At 36.7% G+C, this 20,562-nt stretch overlaps 1 long non-coding RNA gene and 1 pseudogene across 1 annotated transcript in view; one reads left to right on the forward strand and one right to left on the reverse strand.

Annotated features, from left to right (window-relative positions):
• The first annotated feature begins 3 nt into the window (after positions 1-3).
• LOC100385181 (large ribosomal subunit protein eL24 pseudogene) lies at positions 4-3,608 on the forward strand (annotated as a pseudogene).
• An 8,400-nt stretch (positions 3,609-12,008) lies between these two features.
• The window catches only part of LOC118148803 (uncharacterized), a 47,194-nt gene continuing 38,640 nt past the window's right edge, over positions 12,009-20,562 (reverse strand). The window contains exon 3 of the long non-coding RNA XR_004735782.3: positions 12,009-12,254. This is a non-coding gene — a long non-coding RNA (uncharacterized LOC118148803). The remainder of the gene's footprint in view (positions 12,255-20,562) is intronic.

Consider the following 20,562-nt stretch of genomic DNA (forward strand, 5'->3'; position numbering starts at 1 on the left):
AGGATGGGGGCTGGTTACCAAGGTAACAACTATGACTTTAGAGGATTGGAACTTTCACTCTTGCTTCCACTTTGGCAAGCAAGAACTCATCCACAAGTGAGGAGGGAGGTGCACCCCAACTCCATAAGGACAGAAGTTTCTGTACTCAGGAACCTTCTAGACCTTGCACCTCTCTCTCTCTTTATCTGGCTATTTGTTTGTATCCTTTAAATTATCCTTTGTAATAAATAGGCAAACATAAGTAAATATCCTTTGTAATAAATAGGCAAACATAAGTTTTCCTGAGTTCTGGGAGCTGCTTTAGCAAATTAATGAAACCGGAGGAGGGGCCATAAAAACCCCACTTTATAGCCAGTTGGCCAGAAGTTCCTAAAGCCCAGACTTGTGACTGGCTCCTAAAGTGGGGGGCCGTCTTGTGGGACTAGGTCCTCAACCTGTGAGATCTGATGCTACCTCCAAGTTGATACTGCCAGAATCTAATTGAATTAGAAGACACCCAGCTGATGTCTGCTGCAGAACTGATTGCCTGCTTGGTGGTATATGTGGAAAAGCCCCACACACTTGGTCACAGAAGTGTTCTGTGTTGTAAGAGTACAGAAAAAAAAAGTTATTTTTTTACTCATCTAGCATGAATTCTTTGTGAATGAACTTTAGAGAGTTTTTTAATTATAAAAATAGCACATACTACAGAAATATAAACTCACTAGATTCTCTGTATCATGTTTGGTGTGGATTTTTCACACCTTTTTTCCATATGCTACACAAACATTGATAATTATAAAGGTTTTCCTCCTTTTTATAAAAAACACTACACGCTAATCAATAATTTATATTTTTTTCACTTAAAACATATCCTGCATACCCCTCCAGATCAGTACATTTAGGTTGACTTATCTTCTAAGTAGTTGTATCATTATAATTACATTAAAATGTTTATTTCTCTAGAGATGAACATTTTGGACATTTTCAAGTTTTTGGTGAATGGTTTAATATATACTATTACAACAAACTTCCTTGTACACATATTCTTATGTAGAGGTAGTTGGGAGCTATACCTTACTGTGATCTAGCCCTCAAAACAGAGCAATTAACTCAGGGGCTATACACATTTCTTATTAACAATATTGTTGCTGTTGTTGTTGTTGTTATTTAGAAATTGTCTCACCTGATCTCCCAGGCTAGAGTACAGTGCTGTGATCATAGCTCACTATAGCCCTGAACTCCTGGGCTCAAGTGATCCTTGCACCTCAGCCTCCTAAGTAGCTAGGACTATAGATGTTCACCAGCTAACAAACCCAGCTAATATTTTTTCTTTTTAATACAGACAGGGTCTCGCCATGTTGCCCAGGCTTAACAATATTATTGAGACACAGACCTTAAGTGTGCAATTTAATCAGTTTTAACAAATTTATATGCCCACACAACTGATACCCATGACAAGATAATGGAACATTTCCACCATCCATAAAGTCCTCTCCTGCCTATTTCTAGTCAAACAAGTCCCCAAGCTATAGATCAGCCATAAATCTAATTTTTCCTGCATTATGATTTCCGACAAATTACCAAGTTTGCATCCTTTTGGGTTTGACTTATTTTGTTCAGTATAATAGTGGTAATTTATCCATTGTATCACACAGATATATCACAATATTCATTTCTTTTTAACTGTATGAATATTCCACAATACATTCAACTATACTTCTAGTGATGAACATTCAAATTGTTTCTGGTATGTTTTATTACAATAAAAAATGTTATAAGAAACTTCCTTGCACTGATGCCCTTAGGTACCAGCACTTGTTTCACCACAGGATGTAGCCCCTTAAACAGCATTTTTTAGTTTTTAAAATTTTTAATTTTTTAGATGCTGCCAGTTACTTTCTCATTCAATGACGATTCATACTCCCACCAAACCATTTCCCCACACTTTAATCAATGTGAAGAAACTCTTTGGGTATCAGGGGTATTAACTCTTAAATGTTAAACACTCATTCATGGGAACAGTTGCCTATTAAAATATTTCAAATACATGTATTGAGCTCAAACTTTATGTGGAGTACTTTGCTGGGCAATGGTGATAAAAAGTTAAATAAGGACTGATTCTCATCCTCAAGTGGCTTACAAATCAGATAAGAAAAGCGGTATGATTAGCAAGGATGAAGGTTTTTATGTGATGCAACAGGAAAGGAGACTTGAGAAAATCATATTGTGAGGTCTGGCAAAGTATGTCTGGGCAAGTGGCTACAAGTGCTACTGTTGAAAAAGAAAGAGAACTGGATGAACAAAGAAGATAAACGTATCCTAAGCAGACAAGAGACTGGGAGAAGCCATCAAGGGATTAAAAATTCCCAATGTCCAGATTACAGGAGACCATGGAGACATGACAATTACCTAGAAGGGAAGATCCATGAGTGCATGTATGTGTGCACATGCACACAAATCGCTATGAAAATTATTGAAGCTTGAATAAGGTCTATAAAGTAGGTAATACTGTTTAACCAATGTTACATTACTTGATTTTGATAACCTCCCTGTGATTGTATAATATAATTGAATGCTTTTGTTCTTTGGAAATACACACTGAAGAATTTAGAAATTCGGGGACATAATGTCTACAACTTACTCTCAAATGGTTTAGAAAACAAATACTAGATAGATGATGATTGATTAGATAGATAGATAAAACAAATGTGGTAAAATGTTAGCAATTGGTAAATCTAGGTGAAAGATATATGAGGGTTTTTTATAGTAATCTTGCAATTTTTCTATAAGTTTAAAATTCTTTCAAAATAAAGGTTTTTTTGTATTAATACTCGAAATACAATAATGCCTTCAGTGACCTTAGGTGGTTCTATCTGACTAGAGTGAATCATGTAAAATGGAAAGTGGTGAGCTCTGTGGACAGAGAGGCAAGCAAAGACAAATTCCTGAAGGGCCTTGTTCTAACTTGAGAAATGTGGACTTCATCCTGAAAGCCAAGTGGGGTGAAATGAAATCCAATTAGCATTTCTAGAAAGACCGATTTAGTAGCTTGGTGGGACCAAATGAGAGGCAAAAAGCCGGGTAGGAGGTTGACATCGTAATTCAGGTAAGAGCTTCTCTTCATCATCTTTTCTCCTCCCGTGGACCCGCCGCCATCAAGATCAGGCCGTGCAGTTTCAGCGGGTATAAGATCTACCCGGGACATGGAAGGCACAACACCAGGACAGACAAGGTTTTCCAGTTTCTTAATACATTTATTTCCAAGAGGAATCCTCAGCAAATAAACTGATTGTCCTCTACAGAAGGAAGCACAAAAAGGGAGGGACAGCTGGAAGAAATGCAAAAAAAAAAAAAAAAAAAAAAAAACCCACTAAGTAGTCAAATTCCAGATGGCCATTACTGATGCATCTCTTGCTAACATCATGGCCAAGAGGAATCAGAAACCTGGTTTTAGAATGTCTCAACAAGAACAAGCTATCAGGGCTGCTAAGGAAGCAAAAAAGGCTAAGCAAGTATCTAAAAAGACTGCAATGGCTGCTGATCAGGCACCTACAAAGGCAGCACCTGAACAAAAGACTGTGAAGCCTGTTAACGTTTCAGCTCCCCAAGTTGGTGGAAAACATTAAGCTGGCAGGTGAGATTTTTAAATAAATATTGGGCTATAACTCTAATAATAATAGTAATAATTCAGACAAGTGAAAGCCTCACCAAGGCAATGGCTATGAGGATGGAGACAAGGGGGATAATGTCCAAATATATTAAGACTCTGCATAACCTAGAAGTGAAGGATATGAGACCATTCAGGATTGGGAACTGGTTAAATGGTGGTGCAAGTCACCAAAATAAAAACTAGAGATAAAGAGGGGAGCTCAGGAAGAAAGATGATGGGTTCTGGGTTTACTATGTTGAGTCTGAAGGACAGGTAGAAAATTCAAGGGGAGGCCTCTAGAGCTTAGCAATGGAATCGAAGTAGGAGATACTGACTCTAATGTCATCTGCATGTAGGTGATCTGGGCTGTGATAAAGGACTGGTTCTTAGGGATTTTTGCCTATTTCACCACTACCAAAGTAACACTTTCTGAGTCCAGCTGACTTTTAAAAGCAGGCTAAGAATGAAAAGCTATTATCTGTCTTAGTACATTTGTGCTGCCATAACAGATACCACTGCCTGGGCAATTTATAAAGAACAGGAAGTTATTTCTCACAGTTCAAGAGGCCAGAAGTCCAAGATCAAGGCACTGGCATATGTGGTTGTCTGGTGAGGATGGCTGTCTGCTTCCAAGACAGCACCTGATTGCTGCATCCTCTAGAGGGAAGGAACACTGAGTCCTCATGTGGCAGAAGAATGGAAGATCAAGGGAGCTGAATGCTGCACGAGCCTCTTTTAAAGTGGCTTTTGTCCTAATCATGAGGGAGGAGTCCTTATGACCTAATAACCTCTTAGAGGCTCTGCTTTCTAATCCTATCACATTGGCAACACTTGAGTTTGAGGGCACACATTCAAACCATAGCACCTACAATGTCTGGAATCTCTTCTTTCAAGTATCTGCAGAAACAGATCCACTCCCCACCAACAAACTTGCCCCTACACACACATACACACACACACACACACACACACACACACACATACACACTGCTCTAGCTTAAAATATTATGTATTATAATATAGAGATATTTCCATTAAATGAAGCAGTAGTGGGCTGGTGCAAAATGCAGCCACAGCTCACTGCATCTGCTAAGCTGGAAGAGCATGCTAGCTCTAAAGAAGAGAAAAAGTCTGACTCATCCTCACCATTTCCCATTAGCTCAGTCAGGGGCATCACAGGCCTAAGAATTATCCAACCATGACCCTAGCACACATCACCACCACCACCCAGCAAAACTATTTCCTGAAACTGCCTGTGCTATACCCCATTTGCTGATGACAACAAGGAAGAAAAGGAGTGAAACAAAAGAGATGAAGAAAATAATTACCAGTAACCAGACGTCAAGGGAAGAAAGCTACCCAATTCTAGATATTTCTAGAATTCTAAACAGACAATTTTAAAATATTCATAAATAGTTTATAAAACCAACAATGGAGATGAGAATTGAATCTATAAAAACTTACGGAATTTAATCATGGCTGTGGTAAGAATTGAAACTATAGCTTTTTAAGTAGTTTATTAAAAAAAAAAATACTGGCACAGTGGCTCACACCTGTAATCCCAGCACTTTGAGAGGCTGAGGTGGATGGATCATGAGGTCAGGAGTTCAAGACCAGCCTGGCCAAGATGGTGAAACCCTGTCTCAACTAAAAATGCCAAAACTTAGCTGGCCATGGTGGCAGGCACTTGTAATCCCAGCTACTCAGGAGACAAAAGCAGAGAATTGCTTGGAGCCAGGAGGCGGAGGTTACAGTGAGCTGAGATCACACCACTACACTGTAGCCTGGGTGGCATAGAGAGACTCTGAGAAAGAAAGAAAAGGAAAGAAAAGAAAAAGAGGGAATGGGAAAGGTGATACAATGGAAGGAAAGAAGGGGGAAGAGGGGAAGGGAGGAAGGGAGGAAAGGAGGAAGGGAAAGAAGAGAGAGAAAAGAAAAGAAGAGAAAGAAAAAGAAAAGAAAGAGAGAGAAAAGAAAGGAAAAGAAAAGAAATTTAAAAAGCATTCTAATTAAGAAAGTAAGGGGGGGGAACCTACAGGAAAAAAAAAACCTAAGGAATGCAAGAGGTGAGAATATTGAACATAAAAATACATGTAAAATAGCTAAGGAAAAAGAAAGATAATAGAACTTATAAACAAATCTAAGAGTTTTAGTTTTAAATATAAAAATAAATAAGATAGTCCAAACTCTGACAAGATAATTAAGCAAACCAACACAAAAGAAGGTGAAATCAGACATACCATCTACAAATAATATAGGAAACATAAAAACTGTAAAGGTTTTGTTTAATTCTAAGCAAATTTTATCCAATCCAAAATTAATAAAATTGAAAAGCTTAAGAAAATACATAAATTTCCAGAAGTATATATAGTTGACACAAAAAGGAGAAAACCTGAATGAACCAAATAAATAGAAGAAGTTAAATTAATTATGACAGATGCCTCTTAAAATAAATTTAAAGTCTCTAGACCAATTCTATTTTCCAGTGAGGATTTTTTAGACTCCATATTTCTTTCCTTATTTTACCTTATAAATTTTTCTCAGCATTTTTAACAAATTTTTAATCTAACTGAACAAAATTTGTATCTCATTTTTTCACATAATATTCAATTAGCAGTATCTTTCTATGGCATTAAAAATCCTTTATGATAATATTAATAGCTACAAAACATTGAATCTCATTAATGTGCTAATGATTAACATATATATATATATATTGAGCACTTTTTTGCTATTAAAATCACTACTCAATTGAACTTCTTTGTCCCTAAATCATTTTATATTTTTCAGAGTTTTTTTCCTTATTTAGTCACAGTGCATGAACATTTTTAAGGCCCTTGAAATACTGCCATATTGCTTTCCAAAGAGTTTATACCACCTACACTTAAAGCAAGAATATGTGAGTTTCCCTCTCAAACTGCACTCTCACCAACATTTCAGTAATATCCATTTGGAAAATCTTGGCCTGATTTCTTAGATGAACATAACATCTCGACTTAATGTAAATGTCTATAATGCTGATAACAACTTTCCAAATACGTATTAGTACTTTTCATTTCCTTGCTTTAGATTCTCTTTTCTGTTAATTAGCTTATTTATAGACTAAGATGGTTTTGGACATTTCCCATTTAAGGAGCTCCTACTGAGTAAGAATTTGGGTTTTTTGCTTTTTTTGTTTGTTATATGCATATTTTCACAGTTTTTCTTTAAATTTTGCTTATTATGTATCTTGACACATAAGAGTTTTTATATGTAATAAAATACTTTGAGATTTTCTCCATGTTCTTCAACTTTATCAAAATTTTCCATACACAGATCAGATACTTCACATTATTTTTCTATAGTTTTATCATTTTTCAAAATAAAATATAAATCATATGTTCCTAATCATTAAAATCATATATATTCACTACAGATATTTGATAAATACAAAAGGAATTTAAGAGAATGAATTTCCCTCCTTCCCTTTATGCCACAATAATCTAGTAGAAATTCAGGAATAAATTAATTAATATTAGGAAATCTATTTAAAAATTTATACTAATAGACCAATAGGATACATCATAGGACCTATATAGATGCCCCCAAATAGCATTTAATAAAAATCAACACTAGTACCTACTCAGAAAACTTAATAAATGAGTTATAGAAAAGCAAAATAGAGGAGGTAATAAAGATTAGAACAGACCTAAATAAAAATAGAGACTAGAGAAACAATACAGAAAATAAACAGAACCAAAATCACTTTCTTAAAAAAAAAAACTGACAAACTTTTAGTTAGATTGACCATGGATAACAGAGAAAAGACTCAAATTACTAAATTCCAGAACAAAAGAAAGTGCATTACTACCAATTTACAGAAATAAAAAGAATTCTAAGGGAATTCTATGAGCAATTTTATGCCAACAAATTAGATAAGCTAGATAAAATGAATAAATTTCTAGGAAGACAGAAACAACAAAACTGACTCAAGAAGAAATAGAAAATACAAATGAAACTATAACAACTAAAAAGATTAGTAATCAAAAAGGTTCCTACAAGGAAAACTCAGGATAAGATGGCTTCAGTGGTAAATTCTACCAAATATTAAAGAAGAAGAACATGAATTATTCACAAACTTTTCCAAAAAAATAACAGAGTAGGGAACACTTCCAAACTAACTTATTTTCTGAGGTCATTATTACCCTGATATGAAAACCAAAGATATCACATCAAAAGTACAGCCAATATACCTTATTTATATAAACACAAATATTCTCAGTAAAATACTACCAAACTGAATCTAGCAACATATAAAAAGGATTATATGCCATGACCAAGTAAGATTTACCCCCAGGAATACAAGTATACTTCAGAATAAAAAAATTAGTCAATATACAATATAATAAAATAATCGATTAGAACTTGATGATTATCAATGCATAAAAAATATTTGATACTCTAGGGGTGGGCCTGGCCATCAATATTTTCTGAAAGCTCCTCAGTCAATTGTAATGTGGAACCAAGGTTAAAACTCCCTGCTCTATGTCTATTCTGCTTTTTAGAAAGAGCTCCTTCCTAATGATAAGCTTGTAAGCTTCATTGAGAAAGCTCAGAACTATTGCCATTAAAACATTTTAAATTATACTGTGAAATATTTAGGCTCTGAACCTGGTAATTTTTATGTTAGGTAAACATCCTTTACCTACTTCTTTAGGCAATCGAAATGTAGTTAATTGCACAGGAATCTCAAGTTTTTCAGTGTTTTGACTGGGTTTAAAGAAGTGGTCTGTTTGAGGGATTCAATACATGCGTAATCTGTCAGTATAAGTTAGCAGTCCATGAAGAATTGCTTTCATGGAGAGATTAAGAAGATAGTTGGCATATTATTTTGACCAGACCACCCACAAGCATACCTAGGAATCATTTAAATCCAAGTGGGGGCCAGAGGTAAATTTGGAGTATCTTGAATTGAACCTGATACTAAAAACTGTAAAATAGGCTGGGAGTGGTGGCTCACACCTATAATCCAAGCACTTTGGAGGCCAAGGCAGGAGGATCACCTGAGGTCAGGAGTTCAAGATCAGCCTGACCAACATGGTGAAACCTCGTCTTAAAAAAAAAAAAAAAGAAAAAGAGAAAGAAAAAAAAACCTGTAAAATAATATATCTCAATTCAGGTTACCAACATAACAACAAAGACCCTGTAGAAAGTGAGAGTAAGGGCCAAGTATGGTGGCTCTCACCTGTAATCCAGAACTTCGGGAGACCAAAGTGGGTAGATCACCTGAGGTCAGGAGTTTGAGACCAGCCTGGCCAACATGATAAAACCCTGTCTCTACTAAAAATACAAAACTTAGCCAGGTGTGGTGACATGCACCTGTAATTCCAGCTAGTCAGAAGGGTGAGGCACAAGAATCACTTGAACCCAGGAGGTGGATGTTGCAGTGAGCTGAGATAGGGCCATTGCAGTCCAGCTTGGGCAACAGAGATTCTGAGGAAGGAAGGGAGGGAGGGAGGGAGGAAAGAAGGAGGGAGGGCAGGAAGGAAGGAAAGAAAGAAGGAGGAAGGAAGGAGGAAGGAAGGAAGGAAGGAAGGAAGGAAGGAAGGAAGGAAGGAAGGAAGGAAGGGAGGGAGGGAGGGAGGGAGGGAGGGAGGGAGGGAGGGAGGGAGGGGAGGGGAGGGGAGGCAAAGGAAGGGAGAGAAGGGAGAGGAGGGAGGCAGGAAGGCAGGAAGGAAGAAAAAGGAAATGAGAGTATGCTTATTCTAGCTTACTGTTCTATATTAATACTAATTGAGGAGGACTATTACAGCAGAGGAACTTCTTATTCACAGTAACTTAAGGGAACTCAAAGTAATCCCCATTTTCATTTCAAACTTTAATACATTCAGCCATAAAAAACAATAAAATCATGTCCTTTGCAGCAACATGGATTCAGCTGGAGGCTATCATCATAAGCAAATTAGTGCAGGAACAGAAAATCATATACTGGATGGGCGCAGTAGCTCATGCCTGTAATCCCAACACTTTGGGAGGCCAAGGTGGGCAGATCACTTGAGATCAGGAGTTTGAGAACAGCCTGGCCAACATAGTGAAACCCTGTCTATACTAAAAATACAAAAATCAGCTAGGCATGGTGGCACATGCCTATAATCCAAGCTACTTTGGGAGGCTGAGGCAGGAGAATCACTTGAACCCAGGAGGCAGAGGTTGTGGTGGGCCAAAATCACAACACTGCACTCCAGCTTGGTGACAGAGAGAGACTCCATCTCAGGGGGGAAAAAAAAAAAAAAAAGAAAACCAAGTACTACATGTTCACCTATAAGTGGGAGATAAACATTGAGTACTCATGGACATAAAGACGGCAACAGACACTAGGGACTAGATGAGGAAGGGAGGAAAGAGAGGCAAGGGGTGAAAAACTGTTGGGTACCATGCTCACTACTTGGGTGACAGCATAAATTGTACCCCAAACCCCAGCATCACACAATATACCCATGTAACAAACCTGCACGTGTACCCTGAATCTAAAATAAAAATTGAAATGATTGTTTTTAAAGGAGAAAAAAACACACACAGAAGAGGCAACATTAAATCTTTTTCAAGGGCTCTGGCTAATCTAAAACACTTAGATTTCATAATGACAGTGTTGAACCAAAGATGATAACCTGGGCAGTGTGACATAGGTAAGCTCAGGGGTAGATCAAACTTTCCCAAAGTAAAATAAATTCAGTGACTCAGAGCTGAAAATACCCTGGCAATTAGGCCACTGTGTTTAACATATCAAAAAAGGCAATTTCAAGGAGTAACACAGTTTTTCTTTTCCATTTAAAAAAACAAATCCACCCAGCACTTTGGGAGGCCGAGGCGGGTGGATCACGAGGTCAAGAGATCGAGACCATCCTGGTCAACATGGTGAAACCCCGTCTCTACTAAAAATACAAAAAAATTAGCTGGGCACGGTGGCGCGTGCTTGTAATCCCAGCTACTCAGGAGGCTGAGGCAGGAGAATTGCCTGAACCCAGGAGGCGGAGGTTGCAGTGAGCCAAGATCGCGCCAGTGCACTCCAGCCTGGGTAACAAGAGCGAAACTCTGTCTCAAAAAAAAAAAAAAAAAAAAAAAAAAAAAAAAAAAAACAAATCCATTACCTTGATTGTGGTGATGGCTTCCAGGGGTATGCATATGTCTGAACTCATCAAATTGTATACATTAAATATGTGCAGTTTTAGTATATCAATTATACCTTAATAAACTTGTTTTTTTAAAAGAAGAAAAGACTTTGGTGCAAAAATCTTAGCTCTAAAATAAAAGGATGCCAACATTGCTTTCAACAATAAATTGACCATAACACCACTTAAAGAATTTGTGAAAAGAAACAAAAAAAGAAAAAATCAACAAAAAAATGTTTAGGGAATTTGTGAAAAGAAAACTTATCCTGGCTGTCATCACCCTTTTCAATCCCCAAAGAATCTTTAAAATTTATGCTGGGCATGGAGGCTCATGCCTTTAATCCCAGCACTTTGGGAGGCTGAGATGGGTAGATTGCTTGAGCCCAGGAGTTCAAGACCAGCCTGGGCAACATGGTGAAACCCCATCTCTACAAAATATAGAGAAATTAGCTGGGCATGGTGGTGCACGCCTGTAGTCCCAGCTACTCACATGGCTGAAGTGGGAGAAATGCTTCAGCCTGAGATTTCAAGGCTGCAGTGAGCACAGTCCATGCTACTGCACTGCAGTCTGGGTGAAAAAGACCCTGTTATAATTTTTTTTTTAAAAAGTGTTATAAGATTCTGATCATTGAAGGAGATTGCCCAGAAATATTTGTCAGGTTATCACTCATTTTGCTGTTCAATAACTCAAGTTCATCCTCTAGAATTACTAATGGATTACATCTCAGTAATTGCTTTGACAGTTTATGCTTACTTAGTTATAGGACAAACAGAAATATCTTCAGAGGTTATTCAGCCCCTACTTCTATTTATTTTTACTACAGGAGTTAGTCACCATCACAACTATAATAATGAATCAAGTTGAGTTGCAGCAAATATGCTTGAAGTCAGGGAAACTTAAATTTCCTAAAAGCCTTCAGGATAGTTCCCAGTTCATGGAATCCCATCCCACAAAAATTCCTGCGCTATCTACTTTCTCAGATGTAGTGGTTCAAACATGTCATTGAAGTGACTGGAACCACTGTCGATACAATATTGTGTGATAAATTGTAACTCCAAAAGCATTTGTATACTTATTATTACATTTCTTCATTTTTTACTCTTAATATTCACGTCATTAAACAAGAGAGGTTAAAGTCCCTGACCTCATAGAACTTAAATTGTAGTGGATGAGACAGACTACAGCTGAATAACAAATACCCTTGAGATATAACACAAAATATTGGTAAGTGTTGTGAAGAAAAATAAAGCAAGGTAAGGGAGAAGGTGATATTATGTTAATCAGTGGTCTCTCTGAAAAGGTTATATTTAAGCAGAGACATGAACGGAAAGGATGGGAAGAAAAATGAGTGAGGTTATGTGCAGGTTATGAGCCTGCACTTTTATTCTTACCCTGAGCCTCTCAAGCAGCAGAGATGGGCGTACCTAAACACGACCTCTTTTCCCCCATTTGAATTCTTCATTTGAATTTAGCACTGTGGTAACAAAACAGTTTTTAAACAGCTTTAATAAGGTATCACTGACATCCAATAAACTGCATATACTTACATCACACTATTTCTATGTTTTGACATATTTATATACCCATAAAACCACCACAACACTCAAGATAAGGAACACATTCATCACTAGTAAGTTTCCTGGTACCCTCTTTTGTTATCTCTCCCACCTGCCCAGCCCTGACCTCATCATCCCCAAGCAACCATTGATATAAACTGTCATTAACATTAGTTTATACTTTCTAGAATTTTTTAAATAAATTGAATCACATAGTATACACTCTTTTGTCAGGTGTCTATTATTTAGCATAATTATTTTGAGACTCATTCATGCTGAACCATGTATCAAGAGTTCATTCCTTTTTATTATAGACGGGTATTCCATTATATGGATATAAACACTCATACTTAATATCTATTCTTCTTTATATGAACATTTGTGTCATTTCCAGTTTGGGGCTATTATAAATAAAGTCAATATAGGGTGCAAGTCTTTATATGAACATAGGCTTCTTTTTCTCTTGAGAAAATACCTTGCAGTGGAATGGCTAGATTGCATAGCATATGTATGTGTCTATCTTTTTTAAGACACTGCCAATCTGCTTTCCAGAATAGTCATACTATTTTATGCTCTTATCAGTAGTATATTAAAATTACAGTTGTTCCACATTTTAGGCAACACTTGGTATGGTTGGTATATTTATTATAATTTTAGACATTCTAATTGCTATATAGTGATATCTTGTTGTGGTTTAATTTACATTTCCCTAATGATAAATGATGTTCATCTTTTTATGTGCTTATTTGCCGTCTGTATATCTTCTTTGGTGAAGGGCTTGTTCAAATCTTTTGCCCATTTTTTAATTGAGTTGTTTGTTTTCTTATCATTTAATTTTGAAAATTCTTCATACATTCTGGATGCATGCCCTTTATCAGACATGTGCTCTACAAATATTTTTTCCCAGTCTGTGGCTTTTTAGCAGAGTCTCCCACCAGTGACTTTCAAGATCAAAAGGGTTTTATTGTTGTTTTTTGAGATAGTATCTTTCTGTTGCCCAGACTGGAGTGCAATGCTGTGATCTCAGCTCACTGCAACCTCCGCCTCCCAGGCACAAGCCATCCTCACACCTCAGCCTCCCAAGTAGCCTGTACTACAGGCACATGTAACCATGACTGACTAATTTTTATACTTTTTTGTAGAGATGAGGTCTCACCACATTCTCCAGGCTGGTCTCAAACTCCTGGGTTCAAGCAATCCTTCCATCTTGGCCTCCCAAAGTGCTAGGATTACAAGTGTAAGCCACTGTGCCCAGCCTGCAGATTAAAAGTTTTTAATTTTGATGAAATCTAATCTATCATTTTTCCTTTTATGGACTGTGCTCTTGATAGCATATCTAAGAAATCCTTGTCTAACTTAAGATCACAAAGATTTTCTCTTATCTATTATCTAGAAGTTTTATAGTTTCAAATTTTACGTTTAGATTTGTGATCCGTTTTCAGTTAATGATGCAAGGTATAAATCAAAGGGTTTTTATTCTTTTTTTCTTACATATGAATCTAACTCTTCTAATACTATCTGTTGATGGATTCTTTCTCCACTGAATTGCCATTGCACCTTTGTCAAAATTGGTTGTCATTCTATGTGTGAGTCTATTTCTAGATTCTCTATTCTGTTCCATTGATATGTTGTTTATCTTAATGTCAATATTACACTCTTGATTCTCTTAATTTTTTAAGGAGTCTTAAAATCAAGTAGTTAGCCTTTAACTTGACTATGCTTTTTCAAAGTTATTATTTTGAACCAGTCAGTTTTCAGCTGATTCCTAATAAATCATCTCAAAAAAGTCAGCTTCTCACAAAGCACAACCATTTAAAGTACTGATACATATTTTTCTATGTTTCTCAGCAACAAACCCAAGCTACCACACTCTGATCTGAAGTGTTGCAAGCCATGTTTCTTTTTTGCCACCTGCATCCATTGTTAGGTTCTGCAAAATAGGAGGCAATAGAGAAGCTGCACTGGTGAAGGAAGAAGGAACTTGCTCCTTCTTTTTGCCTTCTGCTCTTGTGAGAATCACCACAGCACTGCATCTCCACCCCAGTAGCTGCAGTACCTCCCTGCAGCAGCAGATAAATTCACTTTGCAATTTTTCCAACACTTGCAGGACAAGCCTCATCACACTCCTACCAGTGTGTGGAACAGGATCCAGAACAGGAGAGATTCTTAGAGATCGGAGTTTCAGCTTCTTGAATTTTCTGAAGTTTTAATAGTCCAGGCATTTTCCCTTCTTTTTTTTTTTTTTTTTTTTTTCTGTGAGTCCCAGGAGGTGGGAGATGCTTCCCACAATTGCTTCCTTCGTGGAACTTTAAACCTCATTTACTTTCAGGTTAACAACTTTATACCTAGCTTAAAATTCCTTATAGTATATTCTCTCTGTTCAAGTAACTAATACAGCTTCTGTCTTCTCACTGAGAAAAATGGAGAGCATCCTAGTAGATCCGTGATTCTCAAAGCATGATCCAGGGACCAGCAGCATAAGCATCACTTGAGAACTTGCTAGAAATACAAATTCTCAAGCCCTGCATCAGACCTACTGAGTCAGAAATTGGAGATGGGTCCAGAAATCTGAGCTTTATTTTTTTTATGTTAATGCCATCATTTGAAAAAAATCTGAGATTTAACAAGACCTCCAGGTGATTCCACTGTACACTAAAGTGTGAGAATCATTGTAATAGACTAAGTGAGGGAAATAAGCCATCATAGTACCAATCCAATGAAATGGTCCAATACCAAAATTTAAAAATTATGAGCCTCTCAAGGGTGCAAGTCCTGTCTTTCCATTTAAGCTCCTGTAAACACAAAGTCTAATGTATTAATTCAAGAAACATTTTGAGTACTAAATGAGCCTGCCTTTGAATTAACGTAGGAAGGAAGAGAAAACGAAAGAAAAAAAGGGAGATAGGGAAGGTAGGAAGGAAATAAAGTTTGGTTACACCAGTCTATGGTTTCAAAACTATCCCAGACTTTTAAAAGTCCATATTTTCCCCAATTCTTCCAACAATGGCCAAGAAACAATATACACATGGGAGTCCATAAAAATGAGCTAAGATTCCATGGGTAGTAAAGGAAGGAAGAAAGTGGGAAAACAAAAAAAAGAATTTCTCTTTTGTTCTCATGTACTTTTGTTTCTTCATTTCTCTAGTTTCTCAGAATTCTCCCTCTCATGATCTTCTGCTTCCTGACACAGAGAATTACACTTCAACAGACATGAATTCTACACTCCCAAGAGTGTGCATGTGTATGCACAGGCATGCACAGCTCCCAACACCCAAAGTGACTTCTCTTCCTACACTTTACCCATCAGTCTATGACCCAAGGGAGCACCAGGCCTCACCTTATATTCAGCTATCCCTCTCCACAGCTTCTTCTTCCTAGCAGGTCTTTTCTATTGCTTACCACTTACAAAGTCAAAGTTCTGTTAAAACAATGCGGACTGGCTTCAGGCATATAACAGGCCAGATAAAATCCTATCTTTTACGCTCTAATATGAAATTCACTCTCTTTCCTTCCAAAATCTGCATACCAAGGAGAAAACAGGTGATTAGAAAGAAAGCAGCTATCATTTATTGAGCACTTACTATATGCAGGGCTGTGTATTAAAAGCTTCATAACATTATCATATCTTTGGCTAAGTTCATTCCTAGGTATTTTGTGTGTGTGTAAGTACTATAAATGAGATTACATTCTTGATTTCTTTTTCAGATCAAGTGTTGTTAGTGTATAGATGTGCTAATAGTTTTGTATTCATTTTAAGTGACAGAAGTCTTGCTCTGTTACCCAGGCTGCTCTCAAACTCCTGGGTTCAGGCAATCCTCCCACCTCAGTCTCCTGAGTGCTAGGACTACGCCACATGTCACCATGCCCAACTTGTATGTTGACTTTATAGTCTTCAACTTTACTAACTTCATCTATCAGTTCTAAGAGTTTCTGGTAGGTTTTTCTAAATACAATCCAACAATCACACTCCTTGGTATTTACCTAAACAAACAGAAAACTAACATCTACACAAAAATCTGCACAAAGGTACTATTAGCAGCTTTATTCATAATTGCCAGATCTTGGAAGTAACCAAGACATCCTTAGATGGTGAACAGATAAATCAACTGTGGTACATCCAAACAATGGAATATTATTCAGTGCTGAAAAAGAGATTAGCTTTTAAGCCTTCAAATGACATGGAGGAAACTTAATATATATTATTAAGTGAAAGAAGTTAATCTGAAAAGGCTACATAGTGTTTGATTCCAACTATATGACATTCTGGAAAAGGTAAAAGTATGGAGACAGTAAAATGACCCTTGCCAGGGTCAGGGGAGTGGGAGGGATAAATAGGCAGAAAGCAGAGAATGTTTAGGGTAGTGAAACTACTCTGCATGATACTATAATGTTGGAGACATGTCACTACACATTTGTCAAAACCCATAGAATGTACAACACAAGAGTGAACTCTAATGTAAACCGTGGGCTTTGGGTAATGGTGATGTGTCAGTGTAAGTTTATCAATTGTACCAAATGGTGCAGAACATCAATACTGGGAGAGGCCGTGTGTGTGGGACAGTGCATATATAGAAAGTATGTACATCCCACTTATCTTTGCTGTGAACCTAAAACTGCTCTAAAATAAAGGTTTTAAATTTTTAACTATGAAGCAAAATTGTATTGATTTTCAAATATGAAGAAATAGAGGATTAAAGAGATTAAGTAATTTACCTTAGATACAACTGTTGTAAGGAAAAAGGATTCAACCTTCAGCAGTCAACTCCAGAATTTGTACTCTTAACTCCTACAGAACAAGAAATCTCAGAACTATAGAATATTAAGATTGAAGATATCTTAAACATTACCTAGGCCAATGGCTTTCAACCTTGGGTGCACATTAGCATTGTGGGTAGTATTTTTAAGATCCTCAAGATTGGGTCACACATGGACCAATAAAATAATCATATATAGAGGTGTCACACACATGTGTGTATTTATTGAAGCTTCATGGTGATACCTACACAGAGGAAATGTTGAGATTTACTGATTCAAAGAACAATGAAAGACTTCCACCCACTTGGGACAAAAGTGCAACGTATTTTGGTTCTACTTCTAAGAATTAGTTTTTTAAATCATCCATGATAGGAAGAGGTATAATTGGTTTCCTTTGACTTTTTAAAATTTTGTTAAGAGATGGGTCCTCACTCTGTTGCCCAGGCTGGTCTTGAACTCGTGGGCTCAAGCAAACCTCCTGTCTCAGCCTCCAAAAGTGCTGGGATTACACCACACACAGCCTCCTTTGAATTTTTAAGGTTTGGTGTGGTACCCAGAAAAGAGCAGGGTTAGTGGTCCCATAATCTAGAATCTCCTCTGACACTTACTAACCATAATCTTGGAACACTTAACCTCTCTAGAACCTCTATTTCCTTATTGGCAAAATTAACGTGCAAATAGTCCCTGTGTGTCTTATTGATTTCCCAGTAGCTCTAAAAATCAAATAAGACAATGTATACTTTCACATTTTCATTTTTTGCCTGAGGAGCGACACAGTGTTGGTTTTTAGTAGGTAGTGAACTTAAAGAAAATGGACATTGATGGCACGTGGTACAGGGTCTGAGCCTCACTCTTGATATTCATTAACTGTTCTCAGAGAAGTTACAGAAACTTTTTAAAAGAGTACACCCATCGACAATACACACAAAGCAAAATCAATAACTTCTCGCTTCTTTGGGAATTAAATAAACAATTTGCACAGTGAATGGCACCTAAAAGTTATTCAAAAGTGTTATGTTTCCTTCCCACAGCCACTTAAATTTCTCATTTATTCCACCAGATATTTTAAATTAAAGCATACCAGGAAAAATTAATGGTTACATAACATCATTATTCACTTTGATTAAGAGTGGGCTGTCCAAAAAGTCTTGAACAAATAGAAAGGCATCCTTTGTTCTTGGTTAGGACATCAATTTGCCAGTTATAAGTGAACTTATCAGTTTAATGAGAGGTCAGTAAATTCCAGGAAGGTATTTTATTGAACTAAACAAATTGATCCTAAAATTTACATGGGGTTTAAAAAAAAATGTAAGAATAGGCAGAGGACAATGAGAAGAAAAAGCTATGAGGAGGCACCATTCTACCTGCCATTAAAGCATGCTACAGACCTAGATAATTAAAATAGTGTAGTAGTACTATATAAGTAGATTGGCATACCAGTAGAATGAAACAGTAAATCCAGACATATGCCCAATTAAATGTACAAATCTCATATATGATCAAAGTGTTATATTTAAGAAAAAAAGTACTCTTTCATAAACAGTGTTGGGATAATTGGATGACCATTTGGGAAAAAAAAAGAGATAAAATTAGGTTAATTCCTCACACCATAAACAAGCATAAACTGTAAATGGACATGAAATCTTAATGTAAAAAATATAATTATATAAATACTAGAGAGAATTTTAAGCAAATTCCTCTTTAACCCAGGCACAGGGAAAGGCTTCTATAACTAAAAACCTAGATGTAATATAAGAGGAGTCTGATAAATTTGACTATATAAAACAGAGAATGTTTGCATGATAAAAACAAAAAATGCACACTACTTAAGACAAATGGCACGCTGAGAGAAAACATTTGCAACATATATCACATATAAGGAGCTAAATAACTTAATATACAAAGTATGCTTTAACACTGAGATGGAAAGCTGGGCGAGATGGCTCACTCCTATAATCCTAGCACTTTGCAAGGCTGAGGGGTTGGATCACAAGGTCCAGAGATTGAGACCATCCTGGCCAACATGGTGAAACCCAGTCTCTACTAAAATACACAAAATTAGCTGGGCATGGTGGCATGCACCTGTAGTCCCAGCTAATTGGGAAACACTTGAACCAGGAGGTGGAGGTTGCAGTGAGCTGAGATGGCACCACTGCACTCCAGCCCGGTGACAAAGCAAGACTCTGTCTCAAATAAATAAATAAATAATATAATTGAGGCAGAAAAGATCAAAACTCTTAAAAACAGACAGAAATATAAGCAGAAAATTTTGGAATATAAAAATGGCCCTTATGCAATAGTATACTGCTACTATTCCAGCCTATTCAGGCTGCTATAACAAACTATATAGACTGAGTGCCTTGTAAACAACAGAAACTTATTTCTCACAGTTCTGGAGAGGGGGGAAGTTCAAGATCAAAGCACTAGTAGATCTGATGTCTGGTGAAGGCCTTCTTTTGGTTCATAGCTGTCTTCTCACTGTGTCCTCACATGGTGGAAGGGATGAGGGAGCTCTCTCCAGCCTCTTTTATAAAACTACTATTCCCAGTCATGAGAACTCTACTCATTCATAACCTAAAGACTTAATCACCCCTCAAAGGCCCCACCTCCTAACACCATCCCATTGAGGGTTAGGATTTCAAGAGATGAATGTTGGGAGTGTGATGTAGGACACAAACATTCAGTCTCAGTCTATAGCAATTACTCACAATAGAAGATGTGCAAATTAAACTATAGTGAGATATCATTTCTCACCAACTAGATAAACATTGCTAGTGGGAATGAGAAATGAAGAATTCCCATAGGGAGGCAAATTGGCAATGTTCAACAAAATGAAATTTGGCAATGTTCAACAAAAATACATACGTAATCCACTTCTAGGAATTTATCCGGAAGATGCATCTTTAATAATGCAAAACTACATATGCACAAGGTTACTCATTGCAGCATTATTTGTAACTGCAAAATATAGGGAACTACATAAATTCCCAAGCATAGAAGATTGGTTGAGTAAACTAAGACATATTATCACAATGGAGTACTATGAAGCTGTTGAAAGAATGAGGATAACCTCTATGAACTGATTATAAATTTATCTCCTGATGAATTTATAATCAGTTCATATATAGGCGATGTTTTGGACCAAAAATAATGTTTACAAGTAAAATGCACTATAGAATGCTCTAAGGAAAAAAAATAAGGGAAAAGAGGATAACATATACATATCTGTTACATTTACCAAAGGAAGGATAAGACCACAGAAAGGATAAGATGACAAGACAATGGTGGAAGGGAAGGAGGAAGAAGGGATATAGGAGAGTGTGATGCTTCTTTACTTTTTGTATAGTTTTGAACTTTGGAAGCATGTTACTATTGTACATATGTTTAAAATTATATTAAATTAGCAAAGATAGGAAGGGGAAAAATTAAAAATCTAAAAACTGAAAGCAAACGAAAACAATGAATCAATTA

This window comes from Callithrix jacchus, chromosome 17, assembly GCF_049354715.1.
Source record: "Callithrix jacchus isolate 240 chromosome 17, calJac240_pri, whole genome shotgun sequence".
Lineage (NCBI taxonomy): Eukaryota > Metazoa > Chordata > Mammalia > Primates > Cebidae > Callithrix > Callithrix jacchus.